Consider the following 6000-nt stretch of genomic DNA (forward strand, 5'->3'; position numbering starts at 1 on the left):
CAGCAGACCGAGCAGCTACACACACACACACACACTCATTCATTCATTTGTTGTTTGCAAGCAGCCACTTTGACACTGTTGCCATGACGACCTCGTCTCCTATAAATTACATCCATCTGCATCTTCTTTGCTCTTATCAAAACACATTTTCAGGAGTAATGTTTTCTTTTTTTCTTCATGAAACACAGGCAGGAACGGCTCATGTTCCACAATAAAAGTCTGTAGTCGCAGCTTCTTCTCAGATCAAACCTGCAGAGTGTGACCCACAGGTGTTCACACCAGGCAGGAGCCGGGCAGGTTCCGTCTAGAGAAATATGGAAACTGTGTTTTAGGCCGGCAGCCTGGTTGGTTTACCACAGGGGTGGGCAGATTTCCCCAGGAGGGCCACTGCTGATTACCTGGATCAGGTGTGTTCCAGTCACAGCTGAAGAAGAAACCATCACATCTTGTCCTCTTGCTGTAGAGGACACGGACAAACTGCAGGTTTTGTCCTGGCTGCGCACAAACAACACGCTCCACTTCTCTGCAAACTGCACGAACCCGCTGAACTCGGAAAAGTAATAGCAGAATATTTGCATATGGACAGAGTTCGGTCCGTAGGCGGCTGTGCAGAATGAATCACAGCAGACTAAGGTTCGAAACACATTTAAGAAATCAGCCTCTGGGACCAGGATATAAGAAACAACCATTAACTGTCCCACAGGTAGAACAGCCTAACAGAATATATTCATTTCCTGAGGTAGGTCGAAGTTCTTCCCAGAACAAACTCAATTTTCTTTACACGTTGAATCATTTAATGGCTGTTTGGACGAAAAGTGGACAGAGGGACAGATGGGGAGCAACATTTCACTCGCGATTGAATGACTGATGCCCTGGTGACGTCACCGGTGCCATCAGGTTAGTTTTCCTTCAAAGGGTAAATGAATTAAGCAGCTTTGGTGTTTCTGTTGCCATGACAACTGCACCAGTGAACTTAGTGACTGTGTTGGTTCAGTAAAACATCTCCAGCCGCAGTGGAAACATCTTTGATTTGACTGATTTGTTTCCTAATTAAAAGATTATTACGTATATTTCTCTTGTGCAGAACCAACACTGATGGTTGGAATCGTGTGTGTGTGTGTGTGTGTGTGTGTGTGTGTGAGTGACTCTGCTGCTTCATCAGCCTGAACACACACGGTGGTTTAGTCTGACACCTCCTGCTGCCACTAAAACTACACAGCTGCTGAAGAATCTTCAGGCGTATCTGCCTTACACCTTCAGTCAGCTAAACTAATGGAAGTCTCACAGATCTGAGCTTAGCCCCGCCCCCTGACCTGTCCACAGGAAGTCACCTGTGCCTGTGTGGTTTGCTCAGAAACATGACCCCATGGCTCCTGGTGCTGTGTAAAATCAAATGAGCCCCGTTGGTTCTGGACTCAGAACCTCCTCAGGACAGTGAGTGCTGGGCCGGTGCTTTGTGGAGCTTCAGTGGAAAAACAGGTTGGATAGAAACCTGATATTTGTGTTTGGTGATGTCTCTGCCTGATTATGTCTGGACGTTTCACAGCGAGACAGATGTCTTAAAGCCGCCCTGCTCTCTGTGATGATTATCTCTGTCCCTGCAGGTCTTCCTTATGGCTGGGAGGAGGCCTACACTGCAGACGGAGTCAAGTACTTCATCAAGTAAGAGGATTCACACGTTTTCTGACCCACACATCATCATAGATGAACCTGCCAGAAGTTAAATGACTTAAATACTAAAATGTTCTAGTGAAATCCAAGTTCTTGAGGCTTTTAGGACCAGAAAACCCCAAACAGCAGAGCTCAGGTCCCCCCCCCCCAGTCAGTCAGTCTTGTGTTTTCTGTCTGTAACAGTCACATGACCCAGACGACATCGTGGAGCCTCCCGGACATGAGGAGCAGCAGCCCGGCGCCTCCTCTACCTGTGGAGGCGTCAGAGCTGGAGGCAGAGCAGGACGGGGAGGTGGCGGGCCAGAGACCCAGCCAGTCCAAAGAGACAGAGATGTGAAGTCCTTGGATTTGACTATAGCAACGTTTTCCTCTGCAGGACCCACCTGCAGCTGCTCACTGACCCATCACCGTTTGTGTGTAAGGTCCTTTTAGTACCTACAGTGTTAAAGTTCCTAATTAGTGTGTAAACAGGAAGCTGTAAGAGACTATTAAACCGAGCTGCCGTGCACAGTGCACGTGGGTCTGACTCTATTTGTATAGAAATCTGTGTGTTCCAGCTTCGACCCCAGAGCCTGGTGAGGCCGAAGTGACTCAGGTCTTCTGTCTGAATGTTGAGCCGTATGAGGACGCAGACCTCAGAAAGGAAAATCAGTCCGAGTCAAATTACTGCCCTGTGGGTCTGAGTGAAGGCTTGAAGGAGGAGACGTCACCAAGTATTTTCCAGGTGATTTAACAGGTTTAACATCTCTGCTACAGCTGGAGGGGAAGCTGCTGCCCAGCACAGATCTGTCAAACTGGGACTTCCTGTTGCTTCCATCACTGATCTGCACCGGGCCACTTGTACAGAAACACACAGCACAGAGTCGTATACGTGCACGGACGGACGTGCACTGTCACATCGCTGATGATATTGGACGTGTTATGTCAGAGGAGGGTCGATGCAGAGACCTGCTCTCTGAGTCTGTTCACTTTAAAACCCATTCTCTGGTTTTCTGCTGCCGTCCCAGTTCGACGGCACCAAAATAAAATCCTGTAATAAAAAGATGATTCTTCTGTTTAGCTTCAGGTGAGGAGGTCGTGTGTGTGTGTGTGTGTGTGAATGACTGTATTTATAGTGTGTGTGCGAGGGCTGGTGGTGGAGAGGCCGAGCCAATATTCTTCCTGCCTGGGGCTCCGAGTATTGATTTCCCTTCTCGTGAAGCTATAAATATCTGTTGCGCTCGGAAACACTGATGACAAGAGACACACCCTTCAACACAAACCCGAACACACACACACCTCTTTCACACCGCGCCCACTGGAGTGTTTCAGTGCCACGGTCTTCACTTTAGGGTTTAAATGTGTGTTTGAGGACAGTTTTCCTGGATCCGGATCATTTCTGCATTAAACACGCCTGGAACAATAAAGGTCCCTGTGGTCATCAGCTGATTGGATCAGGGAGAATCAGAGAATCATCACATCGTCAATCAGCCTGGTGTTTCCTGCTGCTCCTGGTTTTCATTATTTTGGTCTGACTGTGGTTATTGTGGGTGTTTGAGTTCACAACACAAAAGCCACAACAACCCTAAACGCCTCCCTTCACTCTGCGACAGCTGGTCTCATTAACCCTCCTGTGTTCTGTGGGTCTTAGCAGGTACCAGGAGGTCAGCGCTCGGCCTGAGCTCGTTCAGGGCAGCTTTGGTTATGTAAATCAGCGTTTTGGCTCAGCGGCGTTACATGAGCCTGTTGTTGTTTACAATATGCTAGAAAAAAACTGACCCACAACAACAAGTGAGACTGTGGTCTGGAGCTAGTCCAAGTGACCCCCCCCCCCAGCATGAATGAGGCTGGAGGCAAATCCCAGTTTGGCAGGAAAATCCAATTAGCTCTTCTGGAAGTTTCACACTGAACAAATGACTCAGTGACTCAGTCCAGATGTTCCCACTGTGTGAACAGACCAAATCAGATGTGCTCAGACCAGATCTGGGCCACCTGCATATGTGGTCCTAGATCTGATTCCTGTCTGATGTGTGAGTGTGCGAGCGCCGTCAGAACGGTCAGATCAGAATCCATGTGGTCGTTTTAACGTCTCCCTCCTCTGCACATGTCGCCTGTCGTCATCATTCAGTGTGGGAAACATCAACATGGAGGAGGGGGGGCAGTGGAGAGACCAGGACGCTTCACATTGGTTGGACATTTATGGAGAAGCTTCTGATGGAGCCAAACTGGAAGGAACATATGGGAACCCAGCAGCTTTGGAGACAACTGGGCACAATTGACGTTGTTTCAGTTCAGTCTGTGTATGGGGGCAGTTTAGGAGCTCAGGGGGTTCACACCTGGTCCATGTCCCTGACAGACATGGGTCAAACTGCAGGTCTGATGGAAACAGCAGGACCTTAAGTTCTGCCTCACAGCGGCTTTAATATTTCCACCTGTTCTAACAAAGGTATGCAGGGGAACAGGTGGAGCTGCTCAGGTGAAGGGACTGATACTCAAAGTGAAACCAGCGGATGAGTCAGGGCCGTGTTTGGCCCAGACTCTGGTGTCTCAGCCCTGTCCTACTTTCCTCTCATGCAGCTCATCACAACATTGCTTTGCTGTAGCAACCGCTGTTGCTAAGGAAGTTTAATGAGAGCGAGGCGGAGCAGGATCTGTCAGGGCTGCTGAGGACTCCTTCCCCCCACGGCCACAGCTGGTGTTTGTCTGCTCTGGGTAACAGGACTCTGACTGAGGGACCTGGATCATGTTTGCACACACAAACTGGTCTGAATTTGGAAAATCGTTCACTTTCCTGTCCAGACACAAGGATTTGCAGTTTGTCTGTCGCTGCTTAATGAGTTTTTAGCTTCTTCTTGATCTTTGTGCTGCTTCTTCTTCTCCCATGATGCTTTTCTGCTGCCAGCTACACATTTTTCATCTGATAATTAACAGTTTAATTAGTTTGTGTACTAGAAGTCCTCTCCTTGTCTCCTACCCCCTTGTCTCCTCTCCTTGTCTCCTTTCCTCTTCTATCTTTGCCTTCTCTCCTGCCCTAGCCTCCTCTCTTTGCCTCCTCCTCTCCTGTCCTTGCCTCCTCCTTGTCTCCTTGCAGGATTTGTTGTTCTCCTGCTTGAGCACATGAGGTTCAATGTGATCGGGCAGGCTGGGGGAGGACGGGGAGGGGAAAAGGAGACGGAGGCGTCTGATTGGATAAAAGTAGGTCAAGCCGGCCCAGTCATGTGACCCAGCATTCCTCAGTGCAGGCTGTGAGTGTGTGTGTTAAAACACACACTGGTCCTGATGAACAGCAGCTGAACGAAGCTGATTAGGTCCAACACGAGCAGCCTCGTGGAGAAAGTTCTGGTCGTAATAAGGAGAAATGAGTGTGTGGTTGAACTGGACCAGTACTGACACGGACTGTGGGGACACGGTGGGATGTGAACTCTGACCTGTGGCTTTGCCCTCTGAACCGATCATGTTCATGTTTCTGCAGAAAATGTTGAACTGGACCTTCACTGCGTCACCTGGACCGGGCCAGGAATAATAAAAAACGAAGTGCATGACACTTAAGGTCCAGTGTTTTCCTAAAGGAAGCAACAGAGACATGAATAAATGGAACATTTTCAAAATTCCTCCTCGGTTAAATACAGTTTCCTACAAAATAAAATGCGACAAAGGAGGCTTAATAAACTACAAAATAAAGGAGGCTTAATAAACTACAAAATAAAGGAGGCTTAATAAACTACAAAATAAGGGAGGTTTAATAAACGACAAAATAAAGGCTTAATAAACTACAAAATAAGGGAGGCTTAATAAACTACAAAATAAGGAAGACTTAATAAACTACAAAATAAAGGAGGCTTAATAAACTACAAAATAAAGGAGGCTTAATAAACTACAAAATAAGGGAGGCTTAATAAACTACAAAATAAAGGAGGCTTAATAAACTACAAAATAAGGGAGGCTTAATAAACTACAAAATAAGGAAGACTTAATAAACTACAAAATAAGGGAGGCTTAATAAACTACAAAATAAAGGAGGCTTAATAAACTACAAAATAAGGGAGGCTTAATAAACTACAAAATAAAGGAGGCTTAATAAACTACAAAATAAGGGAGGCTTAATAAACTACAAAATAAAGGAGGCTTAATAAACTACAAAATAAGGGAGGCTTAATACACTACAAAATAAAGGAGGCTTAATAAACTACAAAATAAAAGGCGACAAAGGAAATATTGTGTTCATTTTGTGTTTGCGTCTTTCAGCTCAGGTGTGTCCACGGAGAGAGAGAGAGAGGGAGGAGGTGGCGGTAGAGCGGCGGGGGTGGGGCGGACGGTTTGACGTCATCCGCCCTCGGTGCTCGGTCGGTC

The sequence above is a fragment of the Mastacembelus armatus genome, chromosome 19, assembly GCF_900324485.2.
Source record: "Mastacembelus armatus chromosome 19, fMasArm1.2, whole genome shotgun sequence".
Lineage (NCBI taxonomy): Eukaryota > Metazoa > Chordata > Actinopteri > Synbranchiformes > Mastacembelidae > Mastacembelus > Mastacembelus armatus.